Source organism: Zonotrichia albicollis, chromosome 26 (genome assembly GCF_047830755.1).
Source record: "Zonotrichia albicollis isolate bZonAlb1 chromosome 26, bZonAlb1.hap1, whole genome shotgun sequence".
Lineage (NCBI taxonomy): Eukaryota > Metazoa > Chordata > Aves > Passeriformes > Passerellidae > Zonotrichia > Zonotrichia albicollis.
Genome location: NC_133844.1, coordinates 205,428 through 223,569, shown reverse-complemented (window position 1 = coordinate 223,569; position 18,142 = coordinate 205,428). Strand labels below are relative to the sequence as shown.

The window sequence follows — 18,142 nt, the reverse complement described above, 5'->3', positions numbered from 1 at the left end:
CTCCCCCTGCTGTGTGCAGTGCAAACAGGGGCTGCTGAGGCAGTGCTGCCATGTCTGTGCCTGCAAGGATGGGGCACCTGTGTGAGCTGGGGGAGAGGCCAGGGCTGCAGAGGGGGGATGTTGTTGGCAGCTCCATGAGGACGGTCTGGGACGCTGCCCTGGGCTGTGCAGCGCACTGGGGATGGATCAGCCCCTGCTCTGCTGCTCCTTCCCATCTGCCCCAGGGCCCTTGCAGAGCACCGGCTGTTGCTGTCCTCAGCTGCCATGGCAACTTTCAGGACAAAGTGGTGCCTGGGCTGTTCCAGGTACAATTGCAGTGACACTGGTTGGTGCCACCAGGTGCCATAGCAACGGCCATGGGGACCCGGTCCTTGGTTTGGTGCCGTGGCAACCAATGCCCAGCCCCGTTGTGGTGGTTGGTGGCCATGGAAAGCTGCCCTGGTCCCTTGCTCAGGGCTGGTGACAGTGCCCAGAGTCAGAGGGGATCCCTTGCTGGGGGCTGTGCCATGGCCACCTGCCCTGCGTCGCGCTGGCCGCTCAGGCACCAGGAACCAGCAGCCAACGGCACTGCCAGGGCCAAAGGCCAGGTCAGCCAGACAGAAAGGGGCGGGGCTGGGCACTGTTTCCATGGCAACTCGCACTGAGGGGACACCTGGGTCACCTGGCCTGGCAGTTGCCATGGAAACCCCTGGCAGGGACTGAGGGCACAGCCCCTGGCACTGAGACACTGCTGGGCCGGGTGCTGAGCACAGGGCTGAGCACGCAGAGATGGTTTTGTTCTTGCTGAGCTGCAGCACAGCCAAGGCCTGTCCTGCCCCTCGGCAGCCACGCTGGGGAGGGGCTGGGGCTGCGGGGGAGCTGGGCAGGGGACACAGCCAGGACAGGGGACCCCAACTGAGCCCGGGCATAGCCCAGACCAGAGCACATCATGCTCAGGGTGTGAAGGGGGGGAACAGGGAGGAAGGGGGGAATTTTGGAGGGAGGGCTTTTGCCTTCCCAGGGAGCACTTAGGCAAGAGGGGGCCCTGTTTCACCAGTGGGCAGGGTCACTGCCAAAGACACAGACACCAACTTAAAGAATTGTGTCATTTATATCATGCACAGCTGCAAGGATTTACAAAAGGATAAACTCAGCAAAGCACATCGTCATTAGCAAAGAATTACAAAAGGATAAGCTCAGCAATTCATCATAACTCATCATTACATTTTGATGACCAGTCCCTTGGTGAAACACTAGAGGTGTTTGTGGCAGACAAAGATTCTGGCTGACTATCAAGGTACACCTGACAGACATCAGTAGTACTTTAGTGACACCATTCTTCATTCTTTTTTCTAAATCTCATTTGAGTTAGGAACAAGAATTCTGTTATCCCTGGAGCTGGCACCTTTTTAATTCCAGAATAATGTCCCGAGGCCCTTTGCTGTTCAGCTTTCCCATGCTGTCTGTGGCTAACAAGGCTTGGGGGGCCCTTTCCCCTCTGGCTGAAGGGGCCGGGTCCCAGTCCCTGAGGGGCACCCAGGCTCCTGGATGGAATTCCTGTGCAAGTCCCTCAGTGTCACAGCAGCCTTCACATGGAGCCCCGTGGATCAGAGCATGTTCCAAAGGGGCCCTTGAGGTAAACAGGGACATCTGGTCTGGCAGGATGTGTAAAACAATATCCTGTCAGATCTACTTGTTCTCACACAGAATCCTTGGCTGCAGGGACACATTCCCATTGTTCCTGCCCAGGGTTCAGGACTCAGAGTTGTCTTTCCCAGGAGCTGCTCCTTCAGCTGCCTCGGGAGAGTCTTCTGGCCTCCAGACCCACACTCGGGCTCCATTATCAGGGCTGCTGGATCCAAACCCTTTATCTCCACAAATGGTGGTAACTGGAGGTGGATCTCCTGTTTTCACAATCGATCTTAAAACTGCAATATCGAAAATTGTGCTACCCTGTCATGGGGTTGACAAATCCAATCCTGGTCACTATTGTTTAACAGAATTACTGTAATTTCTCCTGCATATTCTGCATCAATTCCTCCTGCCCTGACAGGAACACTTTGCAAGGCCAAGCTCCAAGGGAGCAGTTACCAAAGCAAAGTGTCCTGGAGGAATCTGAATTCCTGTTTCAGTACTGATAGCTCTCATTTGCTTTGAATTTCTCCACATTAATTCCAGTGCATGAAGGCCCAGCCCTGCAGTCTCTGGGCTGGCCCTGCCAGGGGCCATCACAGCCAGAACAATTTCCCAGGCAGCCCAAGTCTCACTGCCCATAGTTGGATTTGCAAATTGGGGGCAGCCGTGCACCAGCCAGGGGGTTCCATTTCCCCAGTGGGCCATTGTGAAGGGCATGGAGCACATCTGGGAGATGGGCTCTCCATGGGGACAACTTCCCATGTCTTAATTTTTTCAACTGCTTTTATAACAACCCCTTCACCCTTTCAACCGATCCTGCAGCTTGTGCATAGTCTGGTACATGAAAAACCCTGCAGGCAAAATCACTGTATTTTTCACAGGAACAGACAAAGCACTCTGCATCACAATATCAGCACACCCTGTAAAAATAGCCAATTTCATCTCTTCCTCCTTTTTCCATTGTATACAATCTCACAAAGCTGAACACTGACATTAGGGTCCTGGCCAATCCTGTTCTATAGGGTATTTAGTGTTACATCCTTGAGCATTGCTAGCACTACTTCCCATTATTACAATTTTCTATGTAAATAGTGATATAGAAATATAGATATAAATAGATATAGACATACATATATTTATATAAATTTATAAATATATATTAAGGTCTTATTATCCTATAAATATATATATTGTTATTTATTATATTAATATTTCACTTGCACAAATGCATCTGAGCTCAAGGTTAAAATGTTGGAATGCTCTCCATGTGAGAGCATTCCAACAATAATTGTTCCTTCTGAAGGTGCTGTTTCCAATCTCCTCTCAACAAATTCATTTTTGTCTGCCCAAACCCACAAGGTCTTTTCTTTTTCCTTGTGCAATTTTTGGATGCATTTGAAGCCATCCAGGGGTGCAGCTTCTTTTACCCGACTGCCCCACTGCTCACACGGGGCTCCGACCTCAGCCCACTCCAGAGCCAGGGAACTCCAGGGAAGGGCTTCCCATCTAGGAATTTCTGTTGGGACTGATTCCTCACATTTACACTGAACAAGTGACATTTTTTGTCATCTGGCCAGACTGTGCCAGTTTTGTTTTACCAGTGGGCAGGGTCAGTACCAAATTCCTTCAGACTCCAGCTGAAGGAATCAGTGTCATTTCCTGCAGTTCAGAGCAGCAAAGAATCACCAAAGGAGCAGCTCAGCAATGCACCCAACCATCCCCACCAAAGATTGCCTGCAGTGATGTACAAAGATCGAGCAGCTTTTACCCTCAGCCTTTACCATCCCCCAGACCCACACAGCAGCTGGGGAAGCTGTCACAGCCAAGGCCTGCAGAGCCACTCCTGGGCACTGGGAATTCCTGCAGGTGCCTCCAGCCCCAGGTTAGGCTCCAACCCCGCTGGGAGAGGGCCCAGCTCTGACAGTGCTGAATGAACAAACTGACAGCACTGCTAGTGTGGCCACATCTGCTTTCATCCTCCTCTTGGGTCCCTCCCAAAGCCTGGCCAGGGCTCAAGGAGGAACCAAGGGAGCTGACTTTTGATCCTTCAGCCCCAAACAAGGCCAGATGTCAGATTTCATGGCCTTGTCTGGCTTCTAAATACACAAAGGTCAATACATGTTTCACTAATGAGTGGCTACATCTATCACAGTGCTAATGACCATGCATATCTCATTAGGGAGCAGATACAAAGATAACCTTTGCTTGGAAGGTTCATCCAGAGGCCACCTTTGGCGCAGGGCCTGCTGTCCAGGCCTCACTCAGGGCTGGTGTCCAGGCCTTGGCACTTCAGGGACGTGAGTTTAGTGCTGGGCTTGGCACTGCTGGGTGAGCGGCTGCACTGGGTGAGCTCAGAGGGCTTTTCCAACAGAAAGGATTCTGTAATTCCATGATTATATCCACTGCATTGAGCTGGGCCTATTTTAGCAGCATTCCTTTGCTCCAAAAGTTCCTTCTTGCCCAGCTCCTGTGGCCTGAGGCGTCAGCTCCTTCAGCTCCTGGTGCTGAGCTGCTCATGCTGAACGAGACGACTCAGAGAGAAGAACACAGTCCATGCAATTCCTTCTGGGACACGGAGAGGGGAGGCTGTGCAAGCAGGAGCATTGTTTGCTGTGGCCTCCTCTCTGCCCTTCATGCCTTTCAGCGCTTTGAACCAACCAAGAGCTTTCTCCAAGAGTGCAATGGAGCAGCTGTTCCTGCTCCCAGGCCTGGCTCTCTTCAGTCTCTGCCCTTGCCTGGTTCTGTCCCTCATGCTGTGCCCTCTGTTCCCCCAGGGCTCGCTGGCTGCTGCCCAGGACTGTGGCACTGGCACAGATCCAGTGCTCCAGAGCCTCCTTTCTGTGCCCTTGGGCACAGCAGCCTTTTCCATCTGGAAGCTCCCCATGGACAGGGAGTGCCCAGCTCCATTCCTTGCACAGCCTCCAGTAGCCCAGGGCTGCCATCTCCAGTCCCTGCTGGCACTGGGGGCTCCCAGGTACCTCAGGCTGCTGTGACACCGCTGCACACGGGAGGGAAGAGGGGCAGGGGCTGTGCTCAAAGTCAGCTCCATCTGCTGCTGCTGCTGCTGCTGCTGCTGTGGGGTCATTTGTGCAGCCCTGTCTGCCCAGAGTCAGGGATCAGATCCTGCCAGTCTCTTCCAGCCCTGGCTGCTCAGAGTTTGGGCCTTGGAGCCTCAGGTGGCCAAAGGCAGCTGCTGCTGGTCCCTCTGTGTGCCCGAGTTCAGCAGTGCTGCTCCATCAGTCTGTGCCCAGCAACAGGGAAAAGCCTCAGCCCTGCAGGGCCAGGAGCTGCCGCGCTCTGCCTGAGCAGCTCAGCCAGCAGGAAGGGAGCTGCTCCACACGAAACCAGGAGGAAAGGACATTCCTTTGATAGGACATGTTTTCTATTGAAAGGAAAAAAAAAAAGGAAAAAGCTAAAAAATAGGTAAATTGTAAAAGATAAGAATAAAATCCAAGTGTTAGTGCAAAAACATAACATACAGTTAATGAAAAAAACCAAAACATAAAGGCAAATTTACATTCTTTGAATTAAGAGGTAAATGATCTTTTTAAAAAGAGAACTCAGTTATTTACATTGTAAATGTGCTGATGGCATGGATCCATCTTTGTGACCTCAAAAGCCTCTTAAAAGATTTTGGGCTTTGTTTCCAACATTGATATTTGAAATTGTGGTCAAAGCAAGAGGAAATTGCTTAGTGCCCTTCCAGCTCCAAGCAGGACTGGGAATGGAAACTCTGTCAAAGCCCAAATCCTTTAGAAGATGACCTTCCTTCTCAGCCTGGGAATGAGCTGCACATTCCCCTTGAAACTTACAGGGATTTCTTAGAGACACAAAGTCCCACTTACGGCTTTTTGCTCTGGTTTGGAAGTGCAGAAGGGCAATTCTCCATCCATCAGCTCCAGACTGCACTGCCTCAGGAGCATGGCCCACTCACCAGCTTTGGCCCACTCTTGGCACTGCTAGAGGAGGAAGAAAGTGCAATTACACAATTCCAGCCAATCAAGAAGGAAGAATGGGACAGACAAAACACCCTGTGCAGATCCAGGCGTTCAGCTGGGACTGTGGAGAGTTTGGGTCCTTGCCAATTGGATGTGTGTCCCCAGCTGCAATCTCTGGGCCTGCAGCAGAGTCTCACTCACCTGCCAAAGCAGAAAGCTCAGGCGCTGTGCTCACAACAGCCTCGTCTGATGCAGAGCTGTGAGAGCAATGTGAGGGCAGAGCCAGTCCAGCTGGACCCAGGGCTGAGCCCAGCAGAGCCCTGGCAGAGCCCAGAGCAGCCTCAGCACCCGCAGAGCCCGGCTGCAAGGAGAGAAAGCAGAAACCGCGCGTCAGCTGAGGGCTCCTGTGCCCTTGTGCCAAGGCCTGCGGTGCCCAGGCCATGCTGGCTGTGCCCAGAGCTGTGCCCAGAGCTGCCCATCCCTGCTGCCTTTGGCACAGAGCAGGAGGGCAGGACGTGTGCCCAGCCTGCAGCCAGCCACGGCACATCCAGCCCTCAGCAGCTGCCCAGAGCCAAAATGCAGCTGGGCAGTGACTGAAGAATGAGTTGCATCTGCCCCAGCAAAGGGGGAACCTTTGGTGCCCGGCCAGACTGTGCCATGCCCAGATCTGGGAGCATTCCCCTGTCTGTGGACTCACCTGCAAATTGGGTCTGGAGCCTGGCTTTGAAGAAAATACCAGAATCCAAGTCCATCATCTTCAGCTGGCCAGGCTGGGAAGAGATTGTCATCCTTGAGGTTGTCCTTGGTGTCTCCAGCAGCAGCCCGACCTGGAACAGCTTCTCCAGGGGCTCCTTCTCCTGCCCTGGGGCCAGACCAGGCTCTCAGGTCTCTGCCCAGGGCCCCAGCCATCCATGAACAGGACAAACAAAACCAGGGGGATGGTGGCCACCAGTGCTTGCCACATCAGGTCTGCAGCTCAGCTCCAGCCCAAGAGCTGTGTGTTCCCTTCTGCTGAACCCTGCTCAGAGCTACAGGCAGGACAAAACCAGCCTGGTTTGCGTGCCACTGATTGCCAAGACATGCATGGAGCTGGTACCTGCCAGGCCCCTGGATCCAACTGTGCACGTGGATATCTTCAGTCTTCTAGGGCAGGGAAACATCCTTCACCCAAGGATGACAGAAAAGATCTTCTAAGGATGGCCTGTCCGAGGGTTGCATGGACAAACACCTCTTAATGACATCTTGGCACGCTGGGGAGAGAAACCAGAAATCACCAGTCAGTTGGAGAAGCTGCCCCCCTGTTCCCATGCCCAGGTCATGCTGGGTGTGCCCAGAGCTGGGCCTAAACTTCCCCATGGATACTCTGTTTGGAGGAGAGCAGGAGAGCAGGACATGTGCCACCTCCTCAGCAGCTGCCAGAGTGGGATGCCCATGAGCCCGCTGCTGTCTCCCAGCACTGGTATTGCCCCCGTGCCCAGAGATGAGGATCCACCTTGAGAGAGCCATCGTGGGAACAAGATCCGCCCCCGGATGATCTCCTGGCCCCTCCTGAACGGGTGCTTCCCCATGACCAGGTGGCACAGCAGGAGGCCCAGGGACCAGATTGTGGCTGCCTCGCCGTGGTAGCGCTGGTGCTGGATCCACTCTGGTGGGCTGTAGGACAGGGTTCCTGTGGAACACAGACACAGCTCAGCAGGGGATGCTGCTGCTCCCAGAGCCTGGCCCCAGCATCCCTGGGCATGTGGGGGCTGCCCCAGAGGCACACGGGGTGAGCGCTGCCCTCTTGCCAGCACCTGGGACTTGTGCACAAACTCGGGGCTGGAAAAGAAGCCACTGGTGCTGGAAGAGGGCAGAAGAAACCCTAGGAAGGCCCAACCATGACACACAAAGGAAAAACCCACTCCGTAGTGGAGAAAATCCACTCTCCTCCCCACCTGCATGGCCCCCAAAAATCTTAATAAGCCAAGGCAAACAAGGGGAGTGGAGCAGTCCAGCCCTTCCTCGCCTGCACACCAAACCGTCCGGGGCACGCGGTCAGACCTCCCTCTCTGCTACCCCCATGGGGATTTGTGTCGGGCTGGCTGCTCCAGCTCCAGCCCCAGCCCAGGCCACAGTGAGTGCTGAAGGCTGTCAGCAGGGCTGGGAGCTGGCCCCCCTCACACCCCCACCCAAATCAACTCGGCTCTAGCATCAATCCCATCCCGGCTGCAATAGGGGGAGGCCCCAGTGCTGCACCCAGGCTGGGCCATGAGATGCCCAGGAGCACCCCCTGAGAAGGCTCACCTGCAAACTGGGTGTAGGCTGTGTCTTGGAGGAAGGCGCCACAGCCAAAGTCGATGAGTTTCAGCTGCCCGCTGGCCAGGTTGAGCAGGATATTCTCGGGCTTGATGTCCCGGTGCAGGACCCCGCAGCTGGTGCAGTGCCGCACGGCCTCCAGCACCTGGCGGAACAGCACCCGCGCCTCCTCCTCTGGCAGGAACCCTCGCTCCGCCAGGAAACCCGAGAGCTCCTGGCACCGCTCTGGACGCTCCAGCACCAGCAGGAAGCTGTCGGGGAGCTCCAGCCACTCCAGGAGCTGAATGACACCACCACAGCCACAGGACACCTTGGCCAGCAGCACGATCTCCAGGGGTGCGCTGGTGCCGTCGGGCTGCGTGAGGAGCACGATGCCGTCAGTGGGGCCGAGGCCGTGCCAGGCCTGGGGAAGCCCTCAGCCAGCCCGGGATGCTCTGCACGCCCCGCTCAGCCCACGCCCGCTCTCCCCGCAGGGCTCCCGGCGGCTCCCACCCTGCCGGGCCCCGGCTCCTCGCCGCCCGGCACGGCCCGGCTGTAGCCGCTGGCCCCGCTCACTCACCAGCTCGCCCCAGTGCCGGATGCGATCCCGCGGCACGCGTTTGATGGCCACCTGCGAGCGAGGGAGAGCAGCGGGCTCAGCTCGCCGCCCGTCCCGCCGTGCCCCGACCCATCCTCCTCCTCCATCCCCTCCGCCTCCGCCCGCCGCCGGCCCCGCCGCTCACCGGGGCGCCGTCCGAGATCCGCGTGGCCGCGAAGACGCTGCCGAAGCCGCCGCGGCCCAGCAGCGAACCCAGCCGGTACCGCTCCTGCAGGGCCTCCTGCGCCTTCCCTGCGGGCGGGACGCGGCTGTCAGCGCTCGGCCCGGGGCCAGCCACGGCCCCCGAGCGCCCCTCACCCGCCCCGGGCCCGGCATCCCCACCCGCCCCGGGCCTCGGCGGCTCGGGGCCGGAGGCCGCGCTGTCGAGCGGCGGAGCTCGGGCCGGGGAATCCGCAGCGGAGGCGGCGGGAGCGGCCGCGCCGCGTGTGTCCTCCGCGGGCCCCGGGAGGAGCCGGGGCCGGGGCCGGGGCCGGGGTCGGGACTGGACCCTGCGTCGGGTCCGGGGCCGGGCTTGGGCCAGGCGGAGCCGAAGGGCGGCGATGCCGCCCCCACACCAGGCACTGATGCCCGCCCAGCAGCGCCACCGCCAGTACAGCCCGAGCTGGGCGGAGGCGAGACCGCGGCGGGACGGCGGGGGCCGGGCACGGGGCAGCCCCGCCCGGGGCCGGGGGCGGGGCGGGGGCATGGCCCGGCCCTGCAGGGGAGAGGGAGGCGGGGAGAGGAGAGGGACGCCGGGTAAGGGACCCCGAGATAAGGGTGTCCGACAGCGGGAAAGGGAGAGAAAGAGAAAGAAAGAGAGAAAGAGAAAGAAAAGGAGAAAGACTATTCAAAAGTATCTGTTTTGGTGCTGCCGCCGCTACTGCTGCCGCTGCCGCCGCTGCTGCCGCCGCTGCTGCCGCCGCTGCTGCTGCCGCCGCTGCCGCTGCTGCAACTGAAGCACCGGGGCCGTTCGTCCCCGTGTCCGTTCCCCGCTCGCCCCACGAGCCCCACGTTCGAGCCCCGCGCGCCCCGGGGACAGCCCCTCCGTCTGCCCAAACACGGGAACTTTGCAGCGCTGAGCCCGGATGCAGAGCCCTGACTCCTGCACACTGGCACAGCGATCCCCTTGCTTGCTGCTGTGCATTGTCCTTGCTGAGGGTCAAGCACTGTCGGGCCACCTTCCCTTGGGGTAGGATTCCCACCTGAGCCCAGCACTGCACTTACACCTCCAGTGTTGCTTTCCAGTAAAAACAGGCGAAGGAAAACTGTGTCTGGCTCATGGTATTTTAGAGTGTCTAAAATCACTAAGTCATCCATCCTAGAGGTGAGGTGCATCTGGAATTACTGGGATGGAGAAGCAGTGCAACATTGAAAAGGGGAGCATAGAAATAAATAGAGTAAAACATCTTGGATTGTTTCTTTCATTTTCATTTCCCTTCCGGAAAGCTGTTTCAGTTTTCCAGGAATCTTCTCCTGTCTGCTCTTCCCAAGAATCTCTCATGGAGAACAAGGTCAAGCTTCTGTCACAAGATTTGCCACCAGGAAATTACGCCACTGGTGAAATTTTCATTGTGACTGTTTGTGCTGGCTTAGGACAAATTTGGGGAGGAAACCTCCTAAAGGGGTCCGTCTAGAAAGCAAGTTCAAGTGGCCCCTCCCCCTACTAGTTCAGGGAAAGACTTCCCTTGACAAAAGTGAAAAAAACCCCAGTTTTTTTAACAAGTAAAGTATTCAGAAGCATGAAAAATGAATAATATTAAATAAAACCTCTGACAGTGCTGAAGAGATGGCAAATTCACAAAGTCCTTTTTGTGGGTTGTAGTTGGCTCCCTCTGTCTCTTCTAAGTCCCTCTGGAGCTGGAATGCAGCGTCCCAGAGCTCGGTGGGCCACAGGCGTGAGCTGCCGGTGTTTTTCTGGGTTTTCAGTCCAGAGCAGGTTTAAACAGTTCCAAGAAAAAGGAAAGTCACAGTCCAAGGAACTTCCCTTCTTAAGGTGGCTAAAATCAAATTGCTGGACCTGGGCTGTAAAGGCACCGGGAACTTTCCACATCTGGGCACTGGCGGTCCCAGCAAACACCAGATCTAGGTGGTGTTGTTGCCAGTGATAGAAATCTGCCGGATTTGGGCTCCGCTGACATCGGGAAATTTCCAAATCTGGGTTCCTGTGCAGGAAACACAAGATGTGGGTGGTGCCAGACCCAGTAGCAGAAAGTTGCCAGGTTTTGGGTTTCTGTGCCAGCAAATTGCTGCACTTGGGCTGTGTCAGAATAGGGAAATTTCCAGATCTGGGCACTGGCAGTGCCAGCAAACGCCAGTGAAACCTTCTGGTCCTCGTCTGCACTGTTGACCAGTGCTTTCCCTGAGAACCAGCTCTGGCAACTTTACAGACAGAGACTGCTTTCATCTCGTTGTCTGGAAACAGAACTTTACTGAAGGCAAACACAACAAACAAGACGGCATACACAGTACAGAGAGAGAAGCAGAAAAAGGCCTGGGTCCAGGGTCTAGCAGGAATATTTATACATTTATTTATGGGGAGGGGTTAAGGTGGAATCTGAGGGAAGAATCCAAGAGGAAGGAAGGATTAAGAATATTACAGTGTTTGCAGTATAAAGTAACCAATGGTAGCAAAGAGAATTCAGAACTTTCTAGTAATAATCTGCATAACTGAACAAGAGGATTATGGGCGGGAGCTCCTGCTGACCCCAACTAAAGAGGGTTTTCCCATGGCCTTAAGCCGAGGTCTCCCTCTTCTTTTAAACCAACCCCAACACACCAGATCTGGGCAGTGCCGGGCTTTGGCTTTCTTTGCCAGACAATTGCTGCATTTGGGTTGTGCTGGCACAGGGAAATTGCCAGATCTGGGCACTGGCAGTGCCAGCTAAAGGCAGATCTGGGTGCTGCCGGTGTTATCACCAGAAAATTGCCGGGTTTTTTCTTTCTGTGCCAGCAAACTGCTGGACTTGGGCTGTGCTGCCACTGGGAAACTGCTGGATCTGAGCACTGGCAGTGCCAGCAAACACCAGATCTGGGTGGGGCCAGCACCAGGTATTTGCAAGGTCTTGGCTTTCTTTGCCAGAAAATTACTAGACTCAGGCTGTGCTGGCACCAGGAAATTCCAGCATCTGGGCACTGGTGGTGCCAGCAAACACCGGATCTTGGCATTGCCAATGATGGTAGCAGGCAATTGCCAGATTATGCTTTTCTTTGCCAGAAAATTTCTGGACTTGGCTCTGCCAGAACCGGGAAATATCCAGATCTGAGCACTGGCAGTGGCAGCAAACACCAGGTCTGAGCACCTGTATTGGCATCAGGAAATTGCCGGATTTTGGCTGTCTGTGCCAGCAAATTGCTGGACTTGGGCTGTGTCAGCCCTGGAAAATTTCCAGATCTGGGCGCTTGTGCAGTAAACACCAGATCTGGGTGGTGTGTCGTAGTGTGTTTTTGTACTTTATAATATTTTGTAATAGTTTTGTTTTTGAATCCCCGTATTTTTCCCAAATGGTTCATCTCAGATGGTACCCCCCTCCCTTTACCTGTGTAATCCCTTTCCCTTGCTGAGATCATCCCCAAATCCCCACCCTGGCTCTCTGTCAATCACTCAGCATCCCATCCCCTCCATCTAGAAGCTTCGGTCCAGGATGTCGAGTGATCAGCCAAAGGCTGGGGGTCAGCACCCCAAGCCTTGCCCTATATGCTGTCCTAAATGTCCGTCCCCCAGTATCCATCCCTTAGGGTCACTTATTGGTTAGTAAAATGTTATCTACTTTTGGTTTCCACCTCCCTTTAAATGTAACCTTGGCACATCTCCCAGGGTTCTCAGCAGGAGCGCCCTGAGGTGTAGGGGCTCCTTTGGGACTCCTGGAATAAAACCTGGGATTAACCCCTGCTAAGAGTCGGCCCTTTATCTTGTACCCATGTCTCTGGTGTCTCTCCTGCTGCAAAGATGACCACGTGCCCTCCATACCCTCGGGGCTTGGGAGAGTGTCTCCCTGCTGTCGGCCGTGTCGGGGTTGGCCCCCAGTGTCTGCCAACTCGGGACTGGCTGAGGGTTCCTGAGAGGCTCCCAGAGGGACAGAGACACTGCCCTTATAGGTAAACTGAATGGCCCAGGGATTTTGGAGGTAATTACAAATTGGCCTGAAGGTGAAAATGTTGGTGTCACAGATGAAGAACAAGACCAGCAACATGGACTGAAATAGCTCCTCCATATAACCAAATTTTCCCAGAGGAAACATGCTACGGTCTTTTCACTGATCCCCCGATTTTACCTCTGGCCTCTCCATCCCCAGAACCAGCAGCCGCTCCAATCCCATTACCACCTCCAATTAACCCTCCTATGGTCAATACTCCTACCCTAACCTCAACTCCCTCATCTGCTCCAAATACTTCTGTCCCACCTCCCTCTAATCCAGTTCTTTCTCCAGCCTTCCCCTCAGTCTCTTCCACTGTCTCTCCAGCCTCACTCCCAGTGTCCTTTCCTACAGGTTCAGTCTCTTTCCCCTTACTTATTGCTGTACCATTACCTCCCCCTAACTGGGAGGGGAGCACCTCCATCCCTAACCCAGCTAGTAGGAGCCCACTAGCCCCCACTCATCCCATTTCTTCACAGAAGGGTAACCTCACAGAGGGACCTTACTGTAATACACGATCTAAAACATCTAAAGTGGAGAAGCTTTTTCCTCTTGGAGAAGTCCCCATGGGTGGGATACGTGGGGGCTTGGGTTTGTAAATGCCCCATTAACAGCCACTGAAATTCGAGGCTTTGAAAAGGAGTTAGGGAAGTTAGTGGAGGATCCGGTAGGTATATCGAACCAAGTAGACCATTTCTAGGCCCCAACATTTACACCTGGGGAGAGTTGTACTCTATTTTAAAAATTCTGTTCAGCCCTGAAGAAGTGAGGATGATCAGGGCCACAGGAATGCGGATCTGGGAGTGAGAAAATCGTTCAGGAGATCCCAATGACCAGAAATTACCCTTACAGGGCCCTGAGTGGGACCCTAATGAAGAGGAAGATAGGAGGAACATGGAAGAGTATAGGTCTCTGATGGTTAGAGGAATAAAGGAATCAGTTCCCCAAAGTAATAACACAAAACTAGTTTTTGATAGCATGCAAGAAAAGGATGAAACCCCAGCTACTTGGCTTAATAGGTTAAAGAGGAACTTCCAATTATATTCCAACATAGATCCCAATAGCTCTGAAGGCCAAGTGCTTCTAAAAGTGCAATTTGTTACAAAATCGTGGCCAGACATCCAGAGAAAGTTAGAGAAAATGGAGGACTGGCAGGAAAAGGGAATAAATGAACTATTAAAGGAAGCCTTAAAGATATATTTAAGGAGAGAAGAAGAGAAAGCCAAAGCTACAGCTAGAATCATGGTAGCTGTAGCCAGGGAAAGTCAAGGGGTAAACAGAGATCAGCAGGGACAACCATCGAGAGTCAGTGAAAGTAGACGAAAGTCCTCCTTTGAAACACCCAAAGATAAACCTATACTACCTCCATGGGTGGATACAAACAGAAGATCAGTGGTACCACTGAGTGAGAGGAAATGTTATTATTGTGGAGAGATAGGACACATAAGAAGGAATTGCAATAAACTCTCTTTTGATGAGGCAATTGTAAAAGAACGAGAGGCTCTTGAGAGACTCCTGAGGGGAGATGACTAGGGGTGTCAGGGGCTTTATATGTTAGGGGACCCAATGTATCATCAAGAAGAGCCCCTAGTAAACTTTGAGGTGGGTCCCCAAAGTGAGGAATTGGAATTTTTAGTTGATACTGGAGCAGATAGATCAAGTATAAAGGAATTACCCACCAGAGTGACGCCTGGGAGAAAGGTCTGTGAGGTGATGGGAGTGGAGGGAAAACCATTTAGAGCCTCCATAGTTGAAAATGTAGAAACTAAAGGAAATGGAAGGCAGTGTGTGGCTGATTTTATCTATTTACCTAATCTAGAAAGTAATTTGCTAGGAAGGGACCTGCAAGTCCAATTAGGAGTGGGAATTATCCCAAAGGATGGGAGAATGATAGTCCAGATCATGAAATTGACATCGGGAGATACAGAGCAGATAAACCCAGAGGTTTGGGCAGGAGAAGGAAAGAGGGGCTATCTAGACATCCCACCAATAAAAATTGAAATGCAAAAAGGAATTCCTCCCGTTCGGGTAAAGCAATACACAATGTCTATTGAGGGAAAAAGGGACTGACCCCTGTGATTAAGCAGCTATTAGAGGAAGGTATCTTAGAGCCATGTATGTCTCCCCACAACACCCCTATTTTAGCAATCAAGAAGGCAGACGGAAAATACCGATTGGTCCAAGACTTAAGGGAAATAAATAAGAGAACTATAACCAGGCATCCAGTGGTCCCAAACCCCTACACCCTCTTAAGTCAGATCCCAACACAGCATGCCTGGTTTACTATTATAGATTTAAAAGATGCATTTTGGGCATGTCCGTTTGCTGAGGAATATAGGGATTGGTTCGCATTTGAGTGGGAACATCCAGAGAAGAGGAGGAAACAACAACTAAGGTGGATGTGCCTACCCCAAGGATTTACCGAGTCCCCAAATCTCTTTGGGCAAGCCTTAGCAGGGCTTCTAGAACAATTCACCCCGGAGTACAAATTCTACAATATGTAGATGACTTATTAGTATCTGGAGAGGAACAGAATAATGTCAGGGCAACAAGTATACGACTTCTAAATTTCCTAGGAGCAAAGGGTTTAAAAATATCCCAGAATAAATTGCAATTTGTGGAAGCAGAAGTTACTTATCTGGGACACATAATTGGGAAATGATATAAGAAATTAAGTCCTGAAAGAATTTCAGGCATACTATCCATATCAGCACCAATAACTAAGCGACATGTCAGAAAACTATTAGGCTTGTTTAGGTACTGCAAGTTATGGTTAGACCAATATACCCAAAGTGTAAAATTTTTATATGACAAATTAGTAAACCCTGACTCAACAGAATGGACAGCTGAGGATGACGAAAAACTAAATAATTTGAAAGACAAACTATCCTCGGCACCTGTCCTAAGTTTGCCCAATCTGGAAAAAAGAATTTGACCTATTTGTAAATACGGAAAAAGGAATTGCTTATGGGGTGGCAGCCCAAGAGTGGGGAGGGTGTAAGAAACCAATTGCTTACATCTCCAAACTGCTAGACCCAGGAGCTAGGGGGTGGCCCACCTGTATTCGAGCAGTTGGTGCAGCAGCCACTTTACCTGAAGAAACTCAAAAACTGGCCTTGCGAGGCAAAACAAGAATCCATACAACCCATGGATCTAAAAACAATTTTAAGCCAAAGGATCCAGAAGTGGCTTACTGACTCCAGAGTATTGAAATATGAAATAATCTTAATAGATGCTGACAACCTAGAGCTGGTAACCTCTAAAACCCTAAATCCAGCACAGTTTCTCTCTGGAGAGCCATTATTAGAACTAGAGAATAACTGCTTGGAACTGGTGGACTTTCAGACAAAAGTTAGGGAAGATCTGGAAGAGACACCTTTACCTTATGGAAGAAAATTATTCACTGATGGGTCTTCAAGAGTAGTGGAGGGGAAAAGGATGTCTGGATATGCAATAATTGAAGATACAGAAAAGGAAGACATGAAAATTACCGAGAAGGGCAAACTGCCTTCTAATTTGTCAGCTCAGTGTTGCGAAATCTATGCCTTAAAGAGGGGACTTGACTTATTGGAAGGCAACCAAGGGACAATTTACACTGACTCACAGTACGCCTTTGGGATCATTCATACATTTGGAAAGATTTAGTAGGAATGTGAGTATCTGAACTCCAAAGGAAAAAAACTTCGTGCACACAGAACTGATAAGATCGATATTAGAATCTCTACCTAAAGCTGCAGAGATTGCAGTGGTACATGTTAAGGGACATCAGAAAGGGAATACCATCGAGGAAAAAGGGAATCAGTTAGCTGACCAAATGGCTAAGGAGGCAGCATTAGACCCAGGGGAGCCACTGAAATGACTGAGGTCAAACAAAGTGTTAGGCGAAGAAAGGAAAGGAAAACTAGTATTCAGTGAGAAAGAACTAAAACCAATAAAAGAATTAAAAATGCATCAGGGGGAACAAGGGGAGTGGTTGACACCAGATGGGCATAAATTTTTAAATAAAGACCTCGCCCAGAAAATGTTAACAGAGATACATGAATAAACCCACTGGGGGCTCCAAGGGTTATGCGATCACATTTTAAGAGAAAGTCTAAGTATCGGAATATATGAGTTAGCAAAAGCAGTAACTCAAGGGTGCTTAATTTGCCAAAAAGTAGATCAAAAGGTGATGAGAAAAACCATACCAGGGGAAAGAGAATTAGCCCAAAGGCCATTCCAAAACATTCACATAGACTTTACTGAAATGCCCCCTGTACAGAATTACAAATATTTATTGGTAAGAGCTGACCACCACACTCATTTGGTAGAAGCCTTTCCAACTAGAAAAAAAACACGGAAATAATTGCCAGGATTATCTTAGAAAACATCATTCCCCAATATGGGTTGGTGAACAATATTGATCCTCACCCCTGTGATGAGAGCCTGGCTTCTGTGTAAGAATCATCACCGGGACAGGAAAAGTCCTCCCTGCAGACACATCTGTAACACATCAGCCACAGAAGCTTCTGCCATCTCTGCTCAGCTGCACGGGCACCACTGAGCCGCAGGAGTGGTGAGGGGATGGCGCAGGGCGAGGGCACACACGTGCATGGCTCTGTCCTGGCACCTGCAGCGATGCCCCCCTGGCCGAGCTTTGGGCTCTGAGCTGGCAGCTCTCCCAGGGGAAAGGCCTTGACTTACCCTCACCATCTCCCGAAGGCTCAGTCGTGGATGTGGTTTGGGAAGCCAGATCACCTTCACCAACAGGTTCAGCTGCAAAGAAAGGCAGGACAGAACATCACCCTTGGCACTATAGCAGATCCTCAGGCTGCAGGCAAGGCTCAGCCCTGGGGCACAGCCCTGGGCCTGGCCCCTGCCCATTCTGCTCTTCTCTGTGACTGCACAGAGCACACGGAAGGACACAGTGGCATTGCACATGGGAGGAGGATGGACAGCTAAATGCTCCTTCCTCCCACTGACAGCCATCCTGTGGGATCCCTCAGTGCTCCAGAAAGGAGCAGGGCAAGGTTTACAGAATTCTTCAGCCCTGACTTAACGTTAACAAAAATGGCCGATGGGTGAGCTCTTGCTACATGGACACTGATTATTCTGCCAGTAAAAAGGGAAATTCAGAACTTGCCTCTGGCATTCGCCAAGACATTCAAGGTGTCATTCACCTGGACTTCCAAATCTTCCAAGGCATGATCCAAATCTAGAATGGAGCAAAGACCTGAACCATTTCCTTTGTGTGCTGGGATCCCCTTCTGCCTTTGGGAACAGGGCACTGCAGGGGGGTTGGTTAAGGCTACGGGAGCCATGTGTGAATGGACAAGACCAAAGCTGCACAGGGGCCTGGGGAGCTCTGGGCTGGCTCCTGGTCACTCTGCACCCTCTTTGCCGGCGCTGTGAAAAATCCCTGGCAAGGAAACTGGGGCTGCCCAGGGCCCTGGGGGCTCTCTCCCTCCCCCAGAGGAAACCCTCCCTAAAGGCCTGGGGAAAACCATCCCCAGCGCTTCCCGGGGAGCAGGGAGCGCTGTCCCGGGAAAGGGGAGCCAGGCTGCCGGCTCACCTGCCCGCCACCCTTGCAGCGGAGCAGCCTGGGC

At 52.5% G+C, this 18,142-nt stretch overlaps 1 pseudogene; it reads right to left on the bottom strand.

The window, feature by feature from the left end:
- Positions 1 to 5,527: 5,527 nt before the first annotated feature.
- Positions 5,528 to 17,249, bottom strand: LOC141731833 (serine/threonine-protein kinase pim-1-like; annotated as a pseudogene).
- Between the last annotated feature and the right edge of the window lie 893 nt (positions 17,250 to 18,142).